Raw genomic sequence first — 23648 nt, 5'->3', positions numbered from 1 at the left:
AGCTGTGCCATTCTTGAAAGTCTGCCTCTTGATGGCGGGCACTCCTCCAGCCTATTTGGAACTCTCTCCTTTCATGACTTATGAGGAAGGATGAAAAGCTCACGGTGCTTTTGAACCAAACTTTCTGTCTTATTACTGTCCCTGAGGAGCATCATTAAAACACAAAGCTGCCTTCTAAACAGAGACATCCCTCCTCCTTCTTGGTGTGACAGCAAAAGTAGGGCTTAAGGAGGGAGGTCAGTGTCATGAGCAACGCTATCCAGCATAATGGTCTGAACTTTTCTTCTTTTTTATCTGCTGTACCTATAAATAATCAATTTAGATTTACTAAACTAGATACAACAGTTTCTGGCAATGCAAAGTGAACACACTTATTTGGTTTTGAAGAGGCATAGACCTCTCTTCCTGGAGTGTCATATCTCCTTTGATATTCCTTTTTGCTCTTTTAGAGGAATGTGAAGGAATATTATCATAACATCAGGTGGGCTCGTTTCAAAGCGATGCCTGAAGACTTAGCTCTGCCCGTTCCATCAACAGCTATAACAGCCATGTAACCGAGTCCCCAGGAGCTGCTCTGCATATTTCCTGTGGGCTTGTGGCGTGACGTTTATGGAGTCTGTGGGGCAGTGCCCAGGCATGGGCCCGGGTAGTCAGAAGAATCCCTGAAGGTGACACGCAGGGCTGCTGGTCAGTGGGATGGAGTCTCCTCCTCTGATGCTCAGGGCTCCTCAATCCAGGGCTGGTTTCTGTCCCCTGAGAAAAAAGAAGAGGAAAGGCTGATGCCCCGAACTCTCTGCCTGGGCTTCCTGGTGTCGCCATGGATGGAAATGTCAGGGAAGAACAGTGAGGATGAGAATCCAAAGGGGCCCAAGCATCACACCTGGAGATAGAAGCGCCTATCCAAGGAGGAGCCTAGGTGATGACATACCACAGTCTTCTCACACCCGCTGCCGGCCACGGGGCCAGGCATACATATCATAGGTGTTTCCTGTACACATGGTATCCTTTCAATAATGGGCCTCCACTCCTCTCTTGAGCCCCGGGCTAAGTAAAACTATCTCTGCTCTCATAGTCAATCCTTCTCTTTCCCTCCAGACTTTGCTAGGAAACGCTTCCCCCTTTTTATAGGTTTTCAAAGAGCAGTAAATAAATACGTACATACATACATAAATCCAGTTCCAGCTAACCACCATTTTTACAGGAGGGGAATTATCAATTTTACTAAAAGAACACATGTCACTGCCAAATTGTGCTATGTGTCCCAGGGCTGGCCCTGGCTCCAGGACTTACGGAGACTTTGGACCTTAGGCTATTTGTGAACTGTCATTCCCAACATTCAGGTCAGTGCTCCCTGGTTGTGGAGCTTTTCTGTAGAGAGGCCTTCATGCTGAGATTCACTCAGGAAGGAAGGTTCAGGTCTCTACTCACAGATCCTAATAATTGCTGGAGTTACTTCACCTCTCTGCCTAGGAGTCTCAACCTTTTATGGGGACAGGGTACCCTTTTCAGAAACCACCTCCATGCTCCATCTTTTCTTTTTTTTTTCTTCTAGTTTTATTGAGATATAATTGACATACAGCACTATATAAGTTTAAGGTTTATAGCACAATGATTTGACTTACACATGTCGGGGCCAAGAGTAGGTCACCCCAAAATGTGCCTCAAAGGGCATATTGATTATTTTGAATTAAAGTTACTTAAGAAACAGCCAACACAAGAGGGGCACTCTGACCCTCCTTTCTGTCTCCCTGAAAGCAGGAAATAAATCTCTCATATGAAAGGTGTACTCCCTGTATCTGGAAGTAGAAAGATACCCTTGTTGTCAAATATAAGGATTTCTTTGCAGTACTTTATTTTTATTTTTTAATTGAAATATAGGTGATGTAAAATATTATATGTTACAGGCGAACAATATGTTACAGGTGTACAATATAGTGATTCACACTATAAAGGTTATACTCCATTTATTCAATAGTTATTATAAAATATTGACTATATTCTCCATGCTGTACAATATATCCTTGAAGCTTACTTTATACATAATAGTTTGTACCTCTTAATCCCCTACCCCATGTTTTCCTTCCCCGCTTCCCTCTCCTCATTGCCACTAGTTTGTTCTCTATATCTGTGAGTCAGCTTCTTTTTTGTTATATTCACTAGTTGTATTTTTTTTAGATTCCAAATATAAAAGATATCCTACAGTATTTGTCTTTCTCTGTCTGACGTTTTCACTTAGCATAATACTCTCCAAGTCCATCCATGTTGCTGCGAATGGCAAAATTTCATTCTTTATCATGGCTGAGTAAAAAGTCATCTGTCTCCTTTGCTTTAGGAGACAGATCCAAAAAATATTGTATGATTTATATCAAAGAGTGTTCTGCCTATATTTTCCTCTAGGAGTTTATGATATCCTTTAATCCATTGAGTTTATTTTTGTATATGGTGCTAGAAAATGTTCTAATTTCATTCTTTTACATGTAGCTATCCAGTTTTCAAAGAGGCCACTTATTGATGAGACTGTCTTTTCTCCATTGTATATTCTTGTCTCCTTTGCTGTAGATTAATTGACCTTAAGTGTGTGGGTTTATTTCTGGACTTTCCATTCTGTTCCATTGATCTATATGTCTGTTTTTATGCCTGTGCCATACAGTTTTAGTTATTGTAGCTTTGTAGTATAGTCTGAAGTCAGGGAGAGTGATTCCTCCAGCTCTATTCTTCTTTCTCAAGTTTGTTTTGGCTATTCAGGGTCTTTTGTTTTTCCATACAAGTTTTAAAATTATTTTTTCTAGTTCTGTGAAAAAATGCCCTTTGTATTTTGATAGGGATTGCATTGAAACTATTGCCTTGGGTAGTATGGTCATTTTAACAATATTAATTCTCCCTCCCCAGATGTGAAATGGACGCATGAACAGGGCTCAGTTATGATGTTTGAGCACCTATTTATTTATTTTTAGGTCCTCCCCAAAGACTACCATAAAACGTATTGATCAGGCAAAGCTAAGTTTATTAACCAACTGCAGTAAGGGAGATCATCACCGGTGACTGAGTCTCAGAAGTGGGAAATGGGGGAGGGTCCAGGCTGAAGCCTTGCAAATGCAGGAAAATGATTGGGATCAGGCAGAGTTAATGACAGAGTAGCTTTGAATTGGTGGTAAGGTGAAGGGTCACAAGTGGGCCTGAATGACAAGTAGGCTGTTTTAGCCAGCTTGCAGTCATATATCCTAGGAGTCAGTATTTCCTAGAACAAGTAACTGAGCAACTTTTGCTTGTTTCTAGCATGGTTAACAGAGGAACAAGGAAGAATCCTCGGTATAGTTTAAGTCAGGGACTGGGAGTTAGGTGGTTTAAGTTCTCACTTTCTAAAATGTACTTAGCAAGGAGCCCTGCACATAGCAAGCTCATGGTCAGGGGTGCCTATCATTATAGTGCAATGCAGCATTTGCGATGTGCAGGTAATAAAAGTGGGGCATGGTACACTCTATTGATGGGGCAGGTTGTAGAGTTTAAGGGTGTGGTCTGAGCCCATATTCTAGTTTGGTGTTACTTGAAGGGCATACTCCACAGTTTGGGAGATATGATCTGTAGAAAAGTTGCAGGCTTTAAAGAAGAATTACTGACCAAGCATGGTTTTGAAAGAAGATTTTTCCAAGTGGAAAAGAGGTAGAAGGACATAAGGACAGAAGGAATGGTTTGCTCAAAAGTACGTGGTGAGATGACCACATACTGGTGAAACTTAGTACTCCTAAAACTGAGTTCCCCTAAAACCCAGTCTTCTGAAACCAAGTTTCCCTGTTGAGTTTATGATTAACCTCTCTATCCAAAACATTATTCCCTTTCTTGTCCCACATCTGTTCCCCCTAAAGATTGAGGGATATCAAAGAAAAGGGGGGGATTGAAACCTAGAAGGACCCTGCAGGTCCTCCCAGGTACAAAAGCCTTTCTGTGTCCCCTGTTTCTTGTTTGTAGAAAAAGGCTTCACCCTCCTAGACCTTTCCTAAATTCCAAAGGGGAGATTCAAACAGTTACTAATTAGAGAAGGGAGGGAATGCAGAAACAAAGGAAAAGCAGTCAAGAAAAAAAGTGCAGTGATAAAGCAGAGTCCTAGTTCCTCCTGGGGGATATATATAACTATCTGATGCATATCTTTAAGTTATTCTGCAGGAATTAAGGCTCCCACCCAGGTGGAGGATGGTAACTTCAGGGTGAACACAAGCACTAGATCCCAGACTGGTTGGAACCAGAAGGCTGATGATTAAGATTCCTGGAACACCATCCTGTTACCTCACACCCAACCAATGAGAAAAAAAATTATGCATCATACAGGCCTCCCCCCAAAATTTGCCTTTAAAAACTTCCCTGAAGACCATCGGGGAGTTCAGGTCTTTTAAGCATGAGACGCCCATTCTCCTTATTTGGCCCTGCTCAAATAAAACTTTCTCTGCTCCAAACTCTGACGTTTTGGTTTGTTTGGCCTCACTGTGCAACGAGAATATGAACTTGGGTTTGACAACATTCCCATTGCTTTTATCACTTAGGAAATACCAAGGATTTTGGAAGCTGTGAGCCAGGAACTATAGGCAAAGACCAAATACACATGAGAAATATATTTTGGTCCTCTAAATGACCTAACATATATTTCTTATGTTAAAAAAACAAAATTTAACTAAGTGAATTTGAAGATATAATTGACTTTATTCAATGATTCATGGCATTCTGAGGGGTTACACATAATGAAAAGTTTTTATAGGCAGAAGGGGGTGGGGCAAAGAAGCTATTAACCAAAGAAAATAAAGGATTGTTTCAGGCTAGGTCAACTGTGTTTGGGAGAAGGGCAAGGGTCTATCACACAGACTACCTCTTCCTCCTTCAGGGTTGGGGTGGATAAAAAGGACCCACATATTGAATTAAATCAATGGTGCTGACCAGAAAATTCCAAACTGATCAATTGAGATTATATTCCTGGGGAAGTTCAAATCTGCAACTATGTCAGGTATTAAATCTGAGCTTGGTATTGTTGACTGAAAACAAAGTACAACCTAGAAGTTGAGAATTATGTTTTATCTGACAGATAAAACTGAGAACTTAAGCCCAGGATACAGCATCTCAGAGAACTCTGAGAGACTGCTCCCAAGAGGCAAGGGTGGGGGGGAGCCAGGATATATAGGAGATTTTACAACAAAGACCAGGCAGTTGGAACATCAAAAGATTACTGCTCATTAGAGAAAACCAGATATCTCCAGTTAAGGAATTTTGTGCTTTTCTATGTATGGGAAGATGCAAGAGTCTGGGCTCACTGAAATCACTTCTTTGATATGCACCTCAGCTATCTGGGGCCAGCATCCTGTGCTTCTCACCCTGAGTCTCCTTAGGGTGCACCGTTGGGGGATAGCTGTAGTAGCTGACTGCTAGATGGGGGGAGCATCCTGTTCCTATCCTGAGTTCCCTCAGGGCTCACTATCAGAGCGGCTGTAATGTGATGGCTTGATGGCTGCAACATACTTTATTTACTGATATGGCTGACTATATTTTTCATTCGCAGTCCATCCCTTTGGTCCAAAATTCAACCAATGTTTGGGAGACATTTCATGACCAATTTTTGTCCCACGTTGCTAGGAATGCTCATTTCTAGATCAGGGGAAGATTCTTATTGATATGCAACTCCAGGTGCTAATTTCTGGATTAGTCCCTATTGATAATTTAAAATTCTCTGGATCCTCTGTCTTACTAGTCAATCATCCAGGAAATGTTTTCCCTTGTTGCTTCTTCCCATACCTAGAATCACACGATTACAATTATTCTACGTAGAGTCATAAATGTGATATATTTCCTCAAGATACTTATCCATAATCAATTTTATTGGAGGCCTGGTTACATACTGGGTAATGTAAGAGATAACAACCTTAAAAAATAGACAGAATATAAATAATACAGCTAATAATATTAATAAAGTCATAGTATAACAGAGAGAGACACACAAAGCATAAATTACTTGGAAATAAAGAACAAATTAAAACAAAGATTAGTATAACTAGTTGTAATCTGGTTGCAATAAATCATCAAGTCCACAGGAGAGCCAGCTCGAGAAGCCAAATTTTGAAAGGATCAGGTGGAAAGAAATAGATAAATGTTTCATCTTTGTTTACAAATGTACACATTATCAACTTGTAGGTCATAGGCTAAGAGGAAAGGTTTTTCTTGAAAACAAATATTAAAAGCTAGTATATTTCCCAAAAAAAAGTCATAAAGTTATAAATCATATTCATAAGTTCATTCAGTCCCATGTAATTAATTAATTCCTGTTGATTTGGATGAAGTTATTAAGTTTTCCCATTTTAGTAGCTTGATCTAAAAATTACCAGAAATGCGTATCTGTCAAAAAAGTCCTTCTATGAATTTTCTTGAAGATCTTTATTTTATAAAAGCATTAGTGTAAGATAATGATTGTCAGTAAAGGGCAAAACTTTAAATGGCATGGTTAAAGATTTGATTACAATGCAATTGGCAAGAAACTTGGATATTTCTGTGACATACAATATTTTAAGATAATAACTAGGATTATGACTGATAACATTATCAGGGGATATCAGATTTTAGGAATTCCATATAGATTTTGGAATATCTATGTTAATAATATTTATCCATACACTATAACTTAAGGTTCATCTCCAATCACTTGACAATGTTTCTCAAGTAATTTAGCATACCAAATAAACTTAATTGGTTTAATATTCTTCCCTGTGATGCCTCAGGGTTCCTTTGAAGCATCCCAGAGTTAGCTGGAGGCTAAAAGAACTTTAGTTACAATTTGATATTTGGGAAGTCTGTTAAAAATATCAAAAAGGTTTTAAAACACATGAGGTCATTGTGAAATAATACTTATTCACTCCACTAAAGTGACAAAGATTTCAGAAAAACACAAACACAGATCACTTAAAGGCACAGAAACTCACACAATCTGTTATCAAAAGCAGCACTCCAAGAAAACTTTCTTCTCTTAATAGAGAGAAAAATTAAACTCCAATCCTGTATCAGCTTACTTTTAACAACAAAATCCATTCACTTAATTAAATTCAATCTAAATTTAGCTAATCCTGATGCTGCATAAAACTCATTTCTCAGGGTTCCTTTTCCACAACCTTCCATCACTTTCTGTATCCATATTAGTTTGTCCCTTATTTTCCCATTCAAAAACAACCAGCTCTAGGACAAATTATTTTTCCTTAACCAAATATATTGCCACTCCTCATACCTTCTTTTGCTGAAAACACACATCCTACTTTCCTTGCATACTGAAATATTCCTTTATTATTCCTATAGCTTTAGTTACATATTATGAATTTAACCTTTAAAAACCTTAATCTCTAGCAAAAACTGACAAGCAGTAATTGTAAACTGTTTGTCATACAAGCATTTCCTGATTGGAACATCTCATGGCCTCATGAAACATATAATTTCTTTCTTCAGTGTGGTACAAGACATGTGTCTAATAAACCCAAACATCTTTAGTTTCTCCTATGTAGGTAAATTTAGGCCTGTTTAGCAATTAATGTTCCAGTATCTTATTTTCTTTGGAAATGACCTAGCTATTCAATAAACTTTTATCATTTAACTTAATTTAGCAGAACTCTAGAATTTTAAGTTACCAAATATCCAGAGAGATCATTTTAAGTAGACATTTTAAAACATAATTATTTCTGAAGGGTCTACCCAAAAGCTCTTATCTCATTTGTATTTAATTTATTTATAAGAATTTTATCACAGCAAGTTATTTTTCTGGCTGACAAATTTATAATGGATATAACAAGATAATATTTAACTTCTATAAAACCTAGATACAATAAAAGTATTATACTTAATGTTGATGACTCTAAAGACATGTCTATATTAATTAGATCAACAAACAAACTAATCTTAATACCAGGCATTAACTTAATATTTAATATTTCCCAGTTCACATGAACCTGAAAGTCATTTTGGGTGGGTTTTTTTTTTTATATTTAGAAATATTTAGTTTGCAAGTGCTTACTTTTAAATCAATTAAATAGAGCTTTTTTATAAATTTAATTTTGATATTATTTTCCAGAGATAGAGACATCTCATACATGTAATGTGTACTAGAGATCTCATGGCTTAACTTAAAGAAAAAAAAACTTAGTTATGAATCAGGTATTACAATATAAACTTACTGGTTTATAAATAACAGTTAGGAAAAATTACATTTGCTTGCTTAGATGATTAAGGCTTTACTATTTGTGGAAAATACTTTTAAAATTTGTATTTGTCCTTGATAAAATTCTAAGGAGGTTATAATTAGATTTTTCAGCTGAGGGAGGCTTTCCAGCAGTTTGAATTTACATGTCACTTTTTTCCTTTTTTTCTCCCCCTTTGGTTTCAAGTTCTACCTGATTGAGCTAATTAAGCTCAGTCTCAGGGCCTTGTGGCCTGTACTTACTTTTCTGATTTGCAGAGATTTGCAAGACAAAACCAGTTGCTTTTAACTCTTTAAAGAAGTGGTCTGTCACCTAAGCAATATTAAAAGATTGATCTGCCCAACTGTATTTTCTATATCAGTGAGAAGATTTCTAACTAAACTGAAATTTAAGAGTTCTTTGTTCTAGACTTTAGGGTTTAATTTATCATGTCTTTAAAGCTTGCATAAGGCATTAACAAAGGCCCTCTTTCTGAGTGCAGAAGTTAAACCCAGAGCAAAATCACTAATTTCATTTTTATTATCCCCTGAATATTAGTTCCCAGTTTTATTTTATATTGTATGGCTCAGGTGACTGTATTGGGTTTTCTTTTAGTATGTTTAATTAATATTTTCTGAGGGGCAGATCTATATGACTTGCCTTATAATACCAAGCAGGGGAAGCATTTCCCAGTGAAACAGGTGTATCTCACAATGTAATTAACAAAAAGAGATGTAAACATCTTATACAAAGCATATATATATATGTGTGTGTGTGTGTGTATGTGTGTGTGTGTGCATTATAAAATTTATCTCAGTCCTATCAACTGTTATACCTTAAACTTTAGTTCTCATTAGGACCCAGTGAATGAGTTTTGATCTTACAGGAGGAATCCTAGAAATTTTTCTTTTTTTATTCCCTGTCCATTTTATCTAATTTTATATAAAAGGCTCTGGGATCCCCAGAGAGAGATTGAGCCAAGGAACTCAGGCCCCTTTGTCAATCTTGATTAACTGGCCTAACTGGTGCCCCAAGTATTGGGTTGGACAAAAAGTTCATTCAGGTTTTCTGTAACATCTGAACAAAATTTTGGCCAACCCAATACTTGTTGGTCAGGTATCTCAGTGTAATTTTTTTCTCTAAGTTAGGGTAAATAGAGTTGACTTGTTTTGCCTTTAATGTTGGGGACCTGTAGTGGGTCCATTTTGACCCATTTAACCTTTGGTACTGTAATATCAAAATCTTGTGTTTTAATTTCATAAATGTCCATTTTATTTATCCCATTTTAAATAAACATGTAAGATTCTTCATCCATTTGGGATAAGTCTCTTTAAGCATTCTACCTTGTTGGGGAAAAGTCTCTAGAATTTTCCTACAGTTTTTTTCTTTCTGTTAATCAACCTAATTAACATTCATTATTCTAATGTTTTTATTAGCTTCTGTAAGACTCATTGAGGGGAAGCTGAGAACACTATAAGCTTTCTCAAACCAGTTTCTCTTGTTTGATTTAAACTAAGGAAGTTCTTAGGTTAACCAGTAGATATATATTTTTTCCACTTTTAATTTGATTTTTATAGGTACCAATAAAACAGTTGTGTGTAAGGAGAATGCTCTAAAAATTTGCCAATTTTCTCTAATTTAAAGTTTCTCCAATTTAAAGGATTCATCATCTGAGATATATATTAATAGTGATTAATAGTGATTCAAACCAATAAGACGCAAGAGGCTTCTCCATAAGAGATTGGGGAGGATGCCACCTAAATAAGATCCAGGAAGTTCACTCCCAAAAATAGTATGGTAGAAGTCAAGTTTTCAACACACACATACACACACACACACAACACCCTAAGAAGATCAGTTAGAACATTTACATATCAAAGACACAGGAAGAGAAATGCAAATTCTCCCTACAAGCCTTTTGTTTAAGGTCAGAATTTTGAAAAGATGTTTTCATCAAGCCAGATTTTTAAGTTAACTGCATGTGCAATAAAAGAGCCCCCTCATCTTCACAAGATTTCCTTTAATTCCCAATTAGGTAAGTACTTGTAAATTTTGTATGTACATAAACCGAGCTTGGGTATTAGTTTGTGGTTGGAAATCTGTTATTCCTTTTTCTTTTGTTTTGAAAGTTTTTATTTCCCATTCAGAGGTCAATTTGCCTAAATAAAATCACTAGTGTCAACTATAAATTGACACTTGCCATTCACATTTGCCATCTAACTCTACAAGGATTAAATCATGTGCTGCTGCTGCAGCTGCTGGCTTTCAACACCCCCTGAAAGGAGTTCAGGTGGAGAGCAGAAATGAGGCCCTCTGTGCTCTGGGAAAAACTGGCAGAACAGGTCTTCAGATAGTTAGATATTTTCAGGAGCCGATTTTATGAGCCCAATTCTTGAATCTCCTCATATCTAGAAAAGCACTAAAATCCTTCATGGTGACGTCTGCTCCTTGGGACTAGCAGTAACTTTCACGAGACTACCAGAAACCTTCAGCAATAAAATATGTGTTTGATTACATGTACTTCCCCTTCACTAAAATCACATATATACTGAACTTCTGCCCTACCTCTTTGGAGCAGTTTCTCAGAGCTATCTGAGATGCTGTCTCCTGGGTTATAACCCTCCTTTAATCCCAAATAAAACTTAACGCACAACTCTCACATCGTGCACTTTTTTTAAGTACACAGACTGCTCCCAAGAGGCAAGGGGGGAGCCAGGATATATAGGAGTTTTTACAACAAAGACCAGGTAGTTGGAACATCAAAATATTACTGTTAGAGAAAACCAGATATATCAAGTTAAGGAATTTAGTGCTTTTCTATGTATGGGAAGATGCAAGAGTCTGGGCTCACTGAAATCATTTCTTTGATATGCACCTCAGTTATCTGGGGCCAGCATCCTGTTCTTCTCACCCTGAGTCTCCTTAGGATGCATAGTTGGGGGGTGGCTGCAGCAGTTGACTGATAGAGGGGGAGGGACATCCTGTTTCTATCTTGAGTTCTCTCAGGACTCACCATCAAGGTGGCTGTAATGTGATGGCTTGATGGATGCAATACTCTTTGTTTACTGATATGGCAGGCAATATTTTTCATTCACAGTATCATGGACTTTAGGACAAGTGGCTTTATTTTGGGCTTCTGGCTTTCTCTTTAGCACTTATAAATGACAATCTCAAAGTATATTAGTAATTAACAGTGTGGATTCACTTGAATCCTGGCCCAGGACTTTATTAATCATGTTGTCGGGAGGAAGAAATTTTCCTTTACCCTTCCAGGTTTTTCTGGCTGGTCTAAGAATTAAATTGACATGAGACAGATTAACAGGAGGAAATCACACGAAACATTAATAACATGTATAGATGGGAGAGACCCAGGAAAACTGAGTAACTCACCAAAATGACTGAAACCTTCACCTTAAATATCATCTTCAGGTAAAGAAAAAAAAAGGATGTTGGGGGTTTGGTTTGGGGCTTCAAAGGAGAGGAAGGCAATTGACATAAAGATGGAAAAGTAAATATTTGCTAAACAAATGTTTGCTGGGCCATCAGAGACAGTGAGACACAGAGAGAACTCTGATCTATAGGCTCTTCTGAGATTCCCCCACCACCCCTAGCCCATATTCTTTGCAGGAATAGAGTCTCTATCTAAATTTTTTTAGGAAGTTAGGAGGAAAGTCAAAGTTTCTTCCAGAGTCTTCTGGGCCTTGATTTTTTTCAACTCTAAATAATCCACATGCCAGAGATATTTTGGAGTGGTAAATTTTGCTCCTCTATTAGGGGAGGTCCAGGTCTATAGGCAAGACTACGGATTTTAGAGTCCATTAGAGCCTGTGCAGTATGAATCCCTGCTCAGTGAGAACAAGCTCTGAGACATTAAAAAAGTTCTTGCTCTCTTCCTGACCCAATCTCCTCACCTGTGGAATGACAACAATGGCGTGGCAGACCTCTGCCTAGGAGGGTCAGGGCAGCATCTGCAGGGACCAGGATGGCTAGCCTTAAAGGATGAGAAAGTGCTCAGTGGACCAGCCAGTGAGGGTGGGGGCTCCTTGCTGAGCAGTCAGTGAAGCAGCAGGCACAGCGGGAGCACTCCTGCATGTCACTCAAGGAGCCAAATGCACCCTGGGCCTGCAGAAGAGGTGGAAAGCCATGCAGTGAATGTGAAAAAAGTGGACACCATCTTTACAGGCACCTGGAGTCATCCTCCCCTTGTCACCCGAAAAAACATTTCTGCTCTTGACCCAGACAGTTAGGCTTGCTTTCAGAAAGCCCATGGGATAAAGAGGAGGTGGTATATATATACAATGGAATATTACTCAGCCATAAAAAAGAGTGAAATAATGCCATTTGTACCAACATGGATGGACCTAGAGATTATCATACCAAGAGAAGTAAATCAGAAAGAGAATACAAATACCATATGATAATCAATTTTGTGTGGAATCTGAAATATGACACAAATGAACTTATCTACAAAACAGAAACAGACTCACAGACATAGAAACAGACTTATGGTTGTCAAGGGGGAGATGAGGTGGAGGAGGGATGGATTGGGAGTTTCAGGTTAGCAGATGCAAACCATTATATATATGATGGATAAAAAACAATTTCTTACTGTTAGCACAGGGAATTATATTCAATATACTCTGTAAGCCATAATGGAAAAGAAAAAAAGATTTTTTTGTAATAAATAAAACAGAAAGCCCATGTGATCTACTTTACCACATAAAAGAGGGAAGGTTACTGTGACCTGGAGAATGTCAGTCCTGACATACTTTTTTTTTTTTTTTAACATCTGTATTGGAGTATAATTGCTCTACAATGGTGTGTTAGTTTCTGCTGTATAACAAAGTGAATCAGCTATATGTATACATATATCCCCAAATCCCTTCCCTCATGTACCTCCTTCCCACACTCCCTATCTCACTCCTCTAAGTGGTCACAACGTACCGAGCTGATCTCCCAGTGCTATGCAGCTGCTTCCCACTAGCCATCTATTTTACATTTGGTAGTGTATATATGTCAATGCTACTCTCTCACTTCATCCCATCTACCCGTCCCAGGTTACACTTCCCTCAAGTCCATTCTCTACATCTGCATCATTATTCCTGTCCTGCCCCTGGGTTCATCAGGAATTTTTTTTTAGATTCCATATATATGTGTTAGCATACAGTATTTGTTTTTCTCTTTCTGACTTACTTCACTCTGTATGGCAGACTCTAAGTCCATCCAACTCACTACAGATAACTCAATTTCGTTTCTTTTTATGGCTGAGTAATAGTCTATTGTATATATGTGCCACATCTTTTTTTTTTTTTTTTAACATCTTTATTGGAGTATAATTGCTTTACAATGGTTTGTTAGTTTCTGCTTTTTAACAAAGTGAATCAGTTATATGTATACATATGTCCCCATATCTCTTCCCTCTTGCATCTCCCTCCCTCCTACACTCCTTATCCCACCCCTCTAGGTGGTCACAAAGCACTGAGCTGATCTCCCTGTGCTATGCAGCTGCTTCCCACTAGCTATCTATTTTACGTTTCCAGGTGTATATATGTCCATGACACTCTCTCACTTTGTCTGAGCTTACCCTTCCCCCTCTCCGTATGCTCAAGTCTATTCTCTAGTAAGTCTGCATCTTTATTTCTATCTTGCCCCAAGGTTCTTCATGACCAATTTTTTTTTTTAGATTAATTATATATGGGTTAGAATATGCTATTTGTTTTTCTCTTTCTGACTTACTTCACTCCGTATAACAGACTCTCGGTCCATCCACCTCACTACAAATAACTCAATTTTGTTTCCTTTATGGCTGAGTAATATTCCATTGTATATATGTGCCACAACTTCTTTATCCATTCATCTGTTGATGGACACTTAGGTTGTTTCCATGTCCTGGTTATTGTAAACAGAGCTGCAATGAACATTTTGGTACATGCCTTTTTTGGAATTATGGTTTTCTCAGGGTATATGCCCAGTAGTGGGATTGCTGGGTGGTATGGTAGTTCTATTTGTAGATTTTAAGGAACCTCCGTACTGCTCTCCATAGTGGCTGTATCAGTTTACATTCCCACCAACAGTGCAAGAGGGTTCCTTTTTCTCCACACCCTCTCCAGCATTTATTGTTTGTAGATTTTTTGATGCTGGTCATTCTGACTGGTGTGAGATGATATCTCATTGCAGTTTTGATTTGCATTTCTCTAACGATTAATGATTTTGAGCATTTTTTCATGTATCTGTTGGCAATCTGTATATCTTCTTTGGAGAAATGTCTTTTTAGGTCTTCTGCCCATTTTTGGATTGGGCTGTTTGTTTTATTGATATTGAGCTGCATGAGCTGCTTGTAAATTTTGGAGGTTAATCCTTTGTCAGTTGCTTCATTTGCAAATATTTTCTCCCATTCTGAAGGTTGTCTTTTTGTCTTGTTTATGATTTCCTTTGCTGTGCAAAAGCTTTTGAGTTTCATTAGGTCCCATTTGTTTATTTTTGTTTTTATTTCCATTTCTCTAGAAGGTGGGTCAAAATGGACCTTGCTGTGATTTATGTCATAGAGTGTTCTGCCTATGTTTTCCTCTAAGAGTTTGATGGTGTCTGGCCTTACATTTAGGTCTTTAATCCATTTTGAGTTTATTTTTGTGTATGGTGTTAGGGAGTGTTCTATTTTCATTCTTTTACATGTAGCTGTCCAGTTTTCCAAGCACCACTTATTGAAGAGGCTATCTTTTCTCCACTGTATATTCTTGCCTCCTTTATCAAAGATAAGGTGACCATATGTGCATGGGTTTATCTCTGGGCTTTCTATCCTGTTCCATTGATCTATGTTTCTTTTTCTGTGCCAGTACCATACTGTCTTGATCACTGTAGCTTTGTAGTATAGTCTAAAGTCAGGGAGCATGACTCCTCCAGCTCCGTTTTTCTTTCTCAAGATTGTTTAGGCTGTTCAGGGTCTTTTGTGTTTCCATACAAAATGTGAAATTTTTTGTTCTAGTTCTGGGAAAAATGCCATTGGAATTTTGATAGGGACTGCATTGAATCTGTAGATTGCTTTGGGTAGAAGAGTCATTTTCACAATATTGATTCTTCCAATCCAACAACATGCTATATCTCTCCATCTATTTGTATCATTTTTAATTTCTTTCATCAGTGTCTTATAATTTTCTTCATACAGGTCTTTTGTCTCCTTAGGTAGGTTTATTCCTAGATATTTTATTCTTTTTGTTGCAATAGTAAACGGGAGTGTTTTCTTAATTTCACTTTCAGATTTTTCATCATTAGTGTATAGGAATGCAAGAGATTTCTGTGCATTAATTTTGTATCCTACTACTTTGTCAAATTCATTGATTAGCTCTAGTAGTTTTCTGGTAGCATCTTTAGGATTCTCTATGTATGGTATCATGTCATCTGCAAACAGTGACAGCTTTACTTCTTTTCTGATTTGGATTCCTTTTATTTATTTTTCTTCTCTGACTGCTGTGGCTAACACTTCCAAAACTATGTTGAATAATAGTGGTGAGAGTGGGCAACCTTGTCTTGTTCCTCATCTTAGTGGAAATGGTTTCAGTTTTTCACCATTGAGGACGATGTTGGCTGTGGGTTTGTCATACATGGCCTTTATTATGTTGAGGAAAGTTCCCTCTATGCCTACTTTCTGGAGGGTTTTTATCATAAATGGGTGTTGAATTTTGTCAAAAGCTTTCTCTGCATCTATTGAGATGATCATATGCTTTTTCTCCTTCAATTTGATAATATGGTGTATCACGTCAATTAATTTGTGTATATTGAAGAATCCTTGTATTCCTGGGTAAACCCCACTTGATGATAGTGTATGATCCTTTTAATGTGCTATTGGATTCTGTTTGCTAGTATTTTGTTGAGGATTTTTGCATCTATGTTCATCAGTGATATTGGCCTGTAGTTTTCTTTCCTTGTGATATCTTTGTCTGGTTTTGGTATCAGAGAGATGGTGGCCTCGTAGAATTAGTTTAGGAGTGTTCCTCCCTCTGCTATATTTTGGAAGAGTTTGAGAAGGATAGGTGTTATCTCTTCTCTAAATGTTTGATAGAATTTGCCTGTGAAGCCATCTGGTCCAGGGCTTTTTAAAAAATTATTTATTTATTTATTTATTTATTCATTTATTTATTTATTTATTTATTTATTTATTTATTTATGGCTGTGTTGGGTCTTCGTTTCTGTGCCAGGGCTTTCTCTAGTTGCGGCAAGAGGGGGCCACTCTTCATCGCAGTGCACGGGCCTCTCACTATCGCAGCCTCTCTTGTTGCAGAGCACAGGCTACAGACGCGCAGTCTCAGTAGTTGTGGCTCACAGGCCTAGTTGCTCCACAGCATGTGGGATCCTCCCAGACCAGGGCTCGAACCCGTGTCCCCTGCATTGGCAGGCAGATTGTCAACCACTGCGCCACCAGGGAAGCCCCAGGGCTTTTTTTGTTGGAAGATTTAATCACAGTTTCAATTTCAGTGCTTATGATTGGTCTGTTCATATTTTCTATTTCTTCCTGGTTCAGTCTAGGAAGGTTGTACATTTCTAAGAATTTGTCCATTTCTTCCAGGTTGTCCACTTTATTGGCATAGAGTTGATTGTAATAATCTTTCATGATCCTTTATATTTCTGCAGTGTCACTTGTTACTTTTCCTTTTTCATTTCTAATTCTATTGATTGGAGTCTTCTCCCTTTTTTTCTTGATGAGTCTGGATAATGGTTTATCAATTTTGTTTATCTTCTCAAAGAATCAGCTTTTAGTTTTATTGATGTTTGCTATCATTTCCTTCATTTCTTTTTCATTTATTTCTGATCTCTTCTTTATGATTTCTTTCCTTCTGCTAACTTTGTGCTTTTTTTGTTCTTCTTTCTCTAATTGCTTTAGGTGTAAGGTTAGGTTGTTTATTTTAGATGTTTCCTGTTTCTTAAGGTAGGATTGTGTTGCTATAAACTTCCCTCTTAGAACTGCTTTTGCTGCATCCCATATGTTTTGGGTCGTCGTGTTTTCATTGTCATTTGTTTCTAGGTATTTTTTGATTTCCTCTTTGATTTCCTCAGTGATTTCTTCGTTATTAAGTAGTGTGTTGTTTAGCCTCCATGTGTTTGTATCTTTTACAGATCTTTTCCTGTAATTGATATCTAGTCTCATAGTGTTGTGGTCAGAACAGATACTTGATACGATTTCATTATTCTTAAATTTACCAAGGCTTGATTTGTGACCCAAGATATGATCTATCCTGGAGACTGTTCCATGAGCACTTGCGAAGAAAGTGTATTCTGTTGTTTTTGCTTGGAATGTCCTATAAATATCAATTAAGTCCATCTTGTTTAATGTATCATTTAAAGCTTGTGTTTCCTTATTTATTTTCATTTTGGATGACCTCTCCATTGGTGAAATTGGAGTGTTAAAGTCCCCTACTATGATTGTGTTACTGTTGATTTCCCCTTTTATGGCAGTTATTATTTGCCTTATATATTGGGGTGCTCCTATGTTACGTGCATAAATATTTAAAATTGTTATATCTTCTTCTTGGATTAATCTCTTGATCACTATATAGTGTCCTTCTTTGTCTCTTCTAATAGTCTTTGTTTTAAAGTCTATTTTGTCTGATGTAGAATTGCCACTCCAGCTTTCTTTTGATTTCCATTTGCTTGGAATATCTTTTTCCATCCCCTCACTTTCAGTCTGTATGTGTCCCTAGGTCTGAAGTGGGTCTCTTTTAGACAGCATATATACAGGTCTTGTTTTTGTTTCCACTCAGCCAATCTATGTCTTTTGGTGGGAGCATTTAATCCATTTACATTTAAGGTAATTATCAATATGTATATTCTTATTACCATTTTCTTAATTGTTTTGGCTTTATTATTGTAGGTCTTTCCCTTCTCTTGGTTTTCCTGTCTAGGGAAGTTCCTTCAGCATTTGTTGTAAAGCTGGTTTGGTGGTGCTGAATTCTCTTAGTTTTTGCTTGTCTGTAAAGGTTTTAATTTCATCATCAAATCTGAATGAGATCCTTGCTGGGTAGAGTAATCTTGTTTGTAGGTTTTTGTCCTTCATCACTTTAAATATGTCCTGCCACTCCCTTCTGGCTTGCAGAGTTTCTGCTGAAAGATCAGCTGTTAACCTTATGGGGATTCCTTTATGTGTTATTTGTTAATTTTCCTTTGTTGCTTTTAATACGTTTTCTTTATATTTAATTTTTGATAGTTGATGAAAATGTGTTTTGGCGTGTTTCTCCTTGGATTTATCCTGTATGGGACTCTCTGTGCTTCCTGGACTTGATTAACTATTTCCTTTCCCATATTAGGGAAATTTTCAACTATAATCTCTTCAAATATTTTCTGTCCCTTTCTTTTTCTCTTCGTCTTCCGGGACCCCTTTAATTCAAATGTTGGTGCGTTTAATGTTGTCCCAGGGGTCTCTGAGACTGTCCTCAATTCTTTTCATTCTTTTTTCTTTATTCTGCTCTGCAGTAGTTATTTCCACTATTTTATCATCCAGGTCACTTATCCGTTCTTCTGCCTCAGTTATCCTGCTACTTATCCCTTCTAGAGAATTTTAAATTTCATTTATTGTGTTGGTCATCACTGTTTGTTTGCTCTTTAATTCCTCTAGGTCCTTCTTAAACGTTTTTTTGTATTTTCTCCATTCTATTTCCAAGATTTTGTATCATCTTTACTATCATTATTCTGAATTCTTTTTCAGGTAGACTGCCTATTTCCTCTTCATTTGTTAGGTGTGGTATGTTTTTGCCTTGTTCCTTCATCTGCTGTGTGTTTCTCTGTCTTCTCATTTTGCTTAACTTACTGTGTTTGGGGTCTCCTTTTTGCAGGCTGCAGGTTCATAGTTTCCATTGTTTTGGGTGTCTGCCCCAGTTGGTGAGGCTGGTTCAGTGTCTTGTGTAGGCTTCCTTGTGGAGAGTACTTGTGCCTGTATTCTGGTGGGTGGGGCTGGATCTTGTCCTTCTGGTGTGCAGGGTTGCATTTGGTGGTGTGTTTTTGGGTGTCTGTGAACTTAGTATGACTTTAGGCAGCCTCTCTGCTAATGGGGGAGGAGGTGTTCCTGTGTTGCTAGTTGTTTGGCATTGGGCATCCAGCACTGTAGCTTGCTGGTTGTTGAGTGTATCTGGGTCTTAACATTGAGATGGAGATCTCTGGGAGAACTCTCCCCAATTGATACTACATGGGGCTGGGAGGTCTCTGGTGGTCCAGTATCCTTGACTCGGCTCTCCCATCTTGTAGGCTCAGGCCTGACACCTGGCAGGACCACCAAGACCCTTCCAGCAACCACACAACTTGGAAGAAAAGGAAGGAAAGAAAAAGAAAAAGAACAAATAGATAGATCCCCATACCAAATGATAAAAACAAAACTAAACAGACAAAATCACACAAAGAAATATGCACACGCACACTCATAAAAAGAAAACAAACAAAAATAACAAACAGTCAGAACCCTAGGACAAATGGTAAAAGTATACCTAAACAGTCAAATCACGCAAAGAAACATATACCTACACACTCACAAAAAGAGAAAAAAGTAAAAATAATTTTTTAATTAAAAAAATACAAAAAATAAATAAAAAATAAGTAGAAAACTAAAAAAATAAAAGAATAGAGCAGCCAAACCAATAAACAAATCCACCAATGAAAACAAGCACTAAAAACTAAATTACGATAAAGATAAAAACAAGAAACAAATGAGACAGATAAAGCAAACCCCAAGTCTACACTTGCTCCCAAATTCCACCACCTCAATTTTGGGAACATTCATCTATTCAGGTATTCCACAGATGCAGGGTACATCAAGTTGATTGTGGGCATTTAATCTGCTGCTCCTGAAGCTGCACAGAGAAATTTCTGTTTCTCTTCTTTGTTCACACAGCTCCTGGTGTTCAGCTTTGGCTTCGGCCCCACCTCTTTGTGTAGGCCACCCTCAGGCAACTGTTCCCTGCCCAGACAAGAGGAAGTTAAAGCAGCGTCTGATTAGGGGTCTCTTGCTCACTCAGGCCAGGGAGAGGGAGAGGTACAGTACCCATAATTGGAATGCAGGGTGAGCCTGTGGTGGCAGAGGCCGGCATGATATCGCAACAGCCTGAGGCATGCTGTGTGTTCTTCCGGGGAATTTGTCCCTGGATCTTGGGACCTGGCAGTGGTGTGCTGCACAGGCTCCTGATAGGGTGAGGGTAGTGACCTGTACTTGCACACAGAATTCCTGGTGGCAGCGGTGGCAATGTTAGCATCTCATGCCTGTCTCTGTGGTCTGAGCTGATAGCTGCAGCTCACATCCATCTCTGGAGCTCACTTAGGTGCTGCTGTGCCTTCTGGGGGTGCATGGAGCAGGAATCCCCTCTCCTCCTGCACCCAGAAACAGTGGTCCCTTGCCTCTTCAGCAGGTCCAGACTTTTTCCCTGACTCCCTCCCAGCTAGCTGTGGCACACTAGTCCCCTTCAGGCTGTCTTCATGCAGCCAACCCCAGTCCTCTCCCTGGGGTCTGACCTCCGCAGCCTAAGCCTCAGATCCCAGCACCCCCTGCCCTGGTGGGTGAGCAGACAAGCGTCTCAGGCAGGTGAGTGCTGGTTGGCACTGATCTTCTGTGTGGGAATATCTTCGCTTTGCCCTCCAAACCCCTGTTGCTGTGCTCTCTTCCGTGGCTCTGAATATCCCCCCACCACCCCCGTCTCCACCAGTGAAGGGGCTTCCTAGTGTGTGGAAACTTCTCCTCCTTCACAGCTCCCTCCCAGAGGAGCAGGTCTGTCCCTATTTTTTGTCCGTTTTTTTTCTTTTTTCTTTTGCCCTACCCAGGTACATGGGGAGTTTCTTGCTTTTGGGGATGTCTGAGGCCTTCTGCCAGGGTTCAGTAGGTGTTCTGTAGGAGTTGTTCGACATGTAGATGTATTTTTGATGTATTTGTGGGGCGGAAAGTGATCTCCACATCTTACTCCTCTGCCATCTTGAAGGTCTCCCTCTGGATTAACTCAGGAAGTGACAGAATGACTGCAAATGTACAGGCACTGAGAGTGAGATCACAAAACAAGTTTGTGCTGCCTTCTGGTGGCACCTGATTCACAGATGTTTAAAAAATGGCCGTTAATTTCACTAGTCTGTAAATTCACTGATGGCTCCTGGGTTTCTTTCTTGGGCAACCACAATGGAGGTCTGTCTGCATGCTCTGCAGTCTTTGCACAACCAGAGAAGTGGGGTGACTGAACCCCCTGTGCCACATCCATGTGGCAAGCTTCATCCTTTACACCCAGTCCTGACTTTCTTCATGGACATACCCACACCCCGGCCCTAGGGCTGTAAGCCTTTGCAGAACATCAAAATTCTCTCTGCCTCGCAGCTCATCCAGGATACTCTGCCTGGTTTTACCTTGAATTCCTTTCAGTGTCTCTCAGTGTTGGTTATTCCCCACAATTCTAAAATGCCGTCAGTTCTATTCTTCATTCCAAATGGTTCTGCTTGGAATAATAATACTCTTTAAGTGCCCACAGGGGACGTTAAGACTGTAAGAATTGATTTCATTAAAAGCTTCTTTCAACTGATTTTAAATGAAACTGAACTGGCAACTAATCCAGCTAATTCTGGTTCAGTCTAGTTTTGTAGAAACACTGCTGGTACTTTTCCAACTCAGGCAGTGTGTTTAGACAGAGAGCAGGTTGAGCTGGCAACAAAATACTCCCCCCCCATACTGACCAGTATGAACAGGTTCTCAATATTTGCAGAGAGCTAGGCCCCCAGAAATGTCTTTGGTATTTTCAGAGACTCTAGCTTGTAAAGAAAGTTGCCCAAATATGAGCCACTTTTGGTCATGGGAACACCCATGTGGGATAGCCAGGGAAGGTGTTAGTACCCTCATTGCACAGATGGGAAAACAGAGCAGAAAGAGGTTAGTTGAGTTGCACAGTCATACCTGCTTATATGAGCATAAAAATAATAGTGATATGTCCATATAAAATAAAGTAAATAATGAGAAAAAAAAAAAGGTCATGTGACCAGTCTGTGGCAGAGGCCAAATTAGAGCATTGTTCCATTCTCTGTGCAGCCACTCTCCTTTTCTAAGCCTTGCTAAATAGGCTATCCAACTTTTTTGTTCCCATGACTATGTATTTATATGTGCAAAGCTCTCAGTTTAAGTAAGAAGAGTTCACAGCTTTAGCAACGGAACACTGAGGAGTCAAGTGCACACAGAGCTGTCATGCATGGCCCCTGGGCCTCTGTCAGGAATCCTTCCATAATGTTCCAGACACACATTGTGGTCACCCAGCTCATAGCACCAGATGCCTACTGTGTGCCAGGCTCTGTGTTAAATGTTGAACCAAACGGATATGGTCCATGCACTCAGGACCTTACAGAATTTGGTAGCACAAAGACACCAAGAAATCCTCAACATAAAAACACAGTTGTAAGAAATAGTAAAGTCCTTCTCCTTTCTGTTGTAGGGGAGCAAAACTTGCCATTCCAAGATGTCTCTTTGGCCTGGACATTACTTAGACCTGAAAACAATCAAGGCCCAAAAGACTCAGGAAGAAACTTTGACCGTCTACCTTACTGCCCAAAGAATATAGATAGAGGACCTGTTATAGGAAGGGAACTGTCAGCATAGATAACTATAGGGTCAACTAGGTGTGCAGGCAGGGAGGAACCTACCAAAATCTGTTTGTTAAAATCCCTCTCTGTGTCCTATTATCTCTGCTTGGCCCAGCATGTTTGTTTACAAAACATTTGCTTTTCCTTCTCCTTGTGAATTGCCTTCCTCCCCTTTGAGGCCCCAAACCAATACCCCAACACTCTTTTTTTTTTTCTTTATCTGAAGATGGTATTTATGGTAGTTTTCAGCCATTTAGGTGAGTTACTCAATACTCCTGGGTCTCTCCCATGTATTCGTTAAACTTTGTTTGATTTTTTTTCCTGTTACTCTGTCTCATGCCAATTTAAATCTTAGACCAGCCAGAAGAACCTGGAAGGATAGAGGAAAATTTCTTCTTCCTTGACACTCTCCAACATCACTTGAAAATTAAGAAAATGGATTAAAAAATAAAGAAAAGGTCCTCAGCTGACTTTACTTGGACCACGACACTATTCAAAAAGTAAGGGAATCCTTAGCAAACCAAATTGCTTTCAGATTCCTGGAAGATACTAAGGAGAAAGGATCATACTGAGGAAGAAACAAGAGAGGAGGAAGGCTTATTTAGCCTAAAACGTGCTTAGGAGAGAAGTAATGTAGAAGTAATGCCAAATCCCATGGATATTCTGAGTCACTGAATGCACAGGGGAACAAGCTGTGGCCACCTGTGGGGAGGTGTGGTAAGAAGACAGGAAGACAAGAGCACAACCATTTTGGAAAAGGACCAGGAAATGTCCTTGGGCAAAACAGGCCTTGCCAGTTAAAAAACAAAGGCCCTGGGGGCCTGAGTCCCAGACACACAAAAAAACAGGCTTAAAAGATTGACTTTATCTCTGTTACACTAAGGA

The sequence above is a fragment of the Balaenoptera acutorostrata genome, chromosome 8 (assembly GCF_949987535.1).
Source record: "Balaenoptera acutorostrata chromosome 8, mBalAcu1.1, whole genome shotgun sequence".
NCBI lineage: Eukaryota > Metazoa > Chordata > Mammalia > Artiodactyla > Balaenopteridae > Balaenoptera > Balaenoptera acutorostrata.
This window is presented reverse-complemented; position numbering follows the sequence as displayed.